Source organism: Eschscholzia californica, unplaced genomic scaffold (assembly GCF_041429995.1).
Source record: "Eschscholzia californica isolate CP2 unplaced genomic scaffold, dmEscCali1.0.p SCAF_4, whole genome shotgun sequence".
Lineage (NCBI taxonomy): Eukaryota > Viridiplantae > Streptophyta > Magnoliopsida > Ranunculales > Papaveraceae > Eschscholzia > Eschscholzia californica.
The window spans coordinates 21,481,543-21,485,371 of NW_028238461.1; positions in this window are offsets into that span (position 1 = coordinate 21,481,543).

Sequence of the window (3,829 nt, forward strand, 5' to 3'; positions counted from 1 at the left end):
CCGGCTTTGCCGGGTTACTACTTGATACCTCCGCTTGGGTGTGCAACCTTTTCGGGTGCATCAAGTTTTTGGCGCCGCTGCCGAGGATAGGTTTAGTAGTTTAGATAGCGTTAGTTGTTTGTTCATTAGTTTAGTGTTATTTGCTTCTTATACGTCTTTATTTTATTTTGTACTTTCTTAATTTCATTTTCTTTTAGGTACCATTACAAGAAAAGAGCCAAAAGTGACATAAAGGCGAAGGAAAAGGAAGGATTCGAGAAGCTTAAGAAGAAAGACGAACGAAACGAGAGGAGCACTCGATAGTATCACATCTATCTCATCCTTTTTACTTGTGTGTGATTTTTTAGTTCTATAAGTGTTTGTTCCCATTTTTGCGATTGTGTGTTAGTATCCTTGACTATTGTGATATCATGGCAAGTTGGTCATTTGATGAGAATGACCTTATGCGAACTCTGTCCAACACTAGTCGACCCTCTACAAGTCATCAGGACTACTCAAACTTATATAGGAATGGTCCGACTAGTGATAGGAATAGACGAGTTGAACCTGACCGACCTAGGATGACCATGGGTGAATATCGACGAATGTACGGAGTCGGTCAGACTCGTCATGAATATGGTTTTAGAGATTATGAGCATGAGGGTAACCAACCCCGTAAGAGTCTTCGAGACCATCGACAAGAATTTGGGATGACAACAGCTTCATTTATGAAATTGTCATTTGATGAGGACCGTAGTTCTATTAATATTGATTGACTACGTCGAAGTCTTCGTGACCATCGACAAACATATATGAACGGTTCATTTAGTGATGACAATTCCCGACTCGATGATTCCATTCAAAGAGTCGAGTCTAGGTATCTACATGAAGGTAGTGAAGAAAGGACCATGAAGACCATTAGCCCGGTTTGTGCGAGCTTAGACCATTTGACCGAGTATTGTCCCGTGATCCGTGTTCCGCGAGAGTCTTCGTCTAGTTATACTCATGTGCCTTATTACGAGGAGATGTCTGAAGATACTCTCCAAGCAATTTTAGAGTACCAAACTAGATTTAATCGATATATAACGGAGATCACGGAACGGCTTCTCAAAATTGTTGATAGACTTGAGTCAGAGTCTATCGTCAACGAGGAAGGGGTTTGCGCACCCCAAACTCAAGAAGAGACTATGAATGATGGTGAGGGTAATACACCTAACTCTAGTCTTAAGTTAAATGTCGAAGAAGCTCTTGACAGACCCTTAGAGCATGAATTGACCGATAACCCTTATTGCTCATTCCCTCGACCATTGTTATCTCACCATGATTCGACTACGTTAGATTTTGATGTTGAGGATGATAGCTCTACGAGCAAACATGAGAATCACACAATGTTGAACCTTCCAATCTTTAGCACTTGTAATTATTTGGATGGGTTATGTAGAATGGAAGGTGTTATGCCTGACTTTGAGGCTCCAGATGCCTTCAAGGTTGTCGATAACATAGTAGTTGAAGAGATAGCGGATAGCTTGTTGGATTATTTACCTAAAGAACTTATGGACCTTGACTTGGTCCCCGAGCCTATTGCCTTACCCTTAGAGTCTAGTTCGACCTTCCACGTGATCTCAGACTCGGTTGTTGACCCCTTTTGGGACACTTCGGATGTCTTCCCTAGCATGTCTAGGGACTTAGTGGATGTTTTATCCACTAAGCTTGAGTTTGACATTTTGCCTTCGACTAACCTCCTCTCCCTTCACTTATATGTCGACCCTTTTGATGACTTTTTAGTCGTCGCCCCTCGCATTTATGCTAACTTTGTGGACCGTGCATCCACTAAGTTTGGGGATGGCTTGTTTTCACTTTTCGTCTCACTTGCACGTTATAGCTTGTACATAGTTGTGTGACGATTACCATTTTTATATAGTTTTCTTTGGGTTGACCCCCAAATCTTTCGTCTTTTGCTTTATGATCGTTAGCCGATTAAGATGGGCCTTGATGTTTGTGGGTAACATCTCTGGAAACCCTCCGCGAGACATAACTCGTGCTCTTGTGTGAAAACAAGAGAATCAAAGGCTAATTGCATAGCTCAATGCAATCGTGTATACCCGCGTTAGTGGTAGACTTTATATGGTCATGTCTTTTATGTGCTTCATTCTCATTATGTTTTGGATATTATAGGAGCATTTCTTATATGTTTTACTTCTAAGGCGTGGTTTGTTCCAAGTTTGGGGATGGCGCGAGCTTAACATCAACTTGGAACCTCTTTATACATGAGCCTTGGTAATATCTCCTTCGATTATGGTAATATCTCTCCACTCTTCTCTTTAAATTGATGTGTCTCTTTTGATTTGGTGAGTGTATGCTTAGAACATTGAGGGCAATGTTAGTTTTAAGTTTGGGGATGCGGGATATGACCATAACCAATGCATGACCATGGGTTTCAAAGACAAAAGGGTTCAAATTAGCCAAAATTTGAAAATTTTGAACATTTTGAGTAGATTTGCATGTGATTATAGTGATAGTTTTAAGAATGTTGATGCATATGTGTCGAGTTGATGAGTTTTGTAATTGCTAATGGTCTTTCCATGAAAGTCGAGTATTTGAGTGTTTGTGTTATACTATGGGAGTAACATCTTAGTGAAGAAGAAACATCTCTAAGAGACCTAGAGTAGTCATTAGTGGAGACTTAACCCATGTGAGAGCTCAAAGCCTAAATTGTCCTGCGAGTGTACTCTTCCGCGCTAACTCCGAGTAGAATGAAGAGCTACTCAACCTCGTAACTATTAAAAAAGCTCATTTGATCTCGTGTGCTCAACTTCCTTAGCCACTAAGAGTGACATTAGGATAACGAATTAACCTTGCCCTTGTAGTCCATGAAACCCAATGAGAATGCCAACTAGAGGGAGGCGGATACTCCATCACCATCCATCATCTTATATCCCGAGAATGAAGACATGAGAAGAAATAATGAAGAATGTCAAGAGCAAGTATGAAATGAAAAGTTGATTGCAAGAATAGAGTTATGTGTGTTGTATTTTGTTTTGGTATATTGTATTTGTGTTATGAAAAAGAAAAAAGAAAAGAAAAAAAAAAGAATGAAAAAAAAGAAAAGAAAAGAAAAAAAAAAGTAAGAATGAAATAAAGTTGTTTATGTTATGTTAGAGCATATTAGCTCTTTTGTTTGAGTAATGTGATTGTATATATGTGTTTGTGTTCATGTTCATGAATAAGTATTCGAAGCAAGAAACAAATGTGGAAGTGCTTGAGAAGTTCTATAATGAAGTAGTCGACATTCTCGGGAATCCACTATCATCATCCATTTCTAGTATCCGCTAACCTTTAGAAGGCATCTTTAGAGGGTAGAATGGGTGAGAAGGGCGAGTGAGCTTCCCCACTCTATATAGTGGCTAATTCCTTTTCGAAGATCATTTGTTCCAAAATGTTGTCCTCACCCCTTTTTATGTGTTGAGTCCATGTTAGTGATCACACTCACACATACGAGCGAACCATTCTACCCTCTAAAAATGCCTTCTAAAGTTTAGCGGATACTAGAGATGGATGACGATGGTGGATTCCCGAGAATTTTGACCTCTTCATGATGGTAGAACCTCTTAAGCATCTCAACATTTGTTTCTTGCTTCGAATACTTATTCATGAACACCAACACCAACACATATATACAATCACATCACTTACACAAAAGAGCTAACACATGCTCAAACATACACAAAAATAACTTTATTTCGCTTTTTTTTTTTTTCTTTTACTTGTTTATATCACTTTTTTTTTCATTTTTTTTTCTTTCCTTTTTTTTTAACACAAATACAATCAACCAAAACAAAGTACAACACAC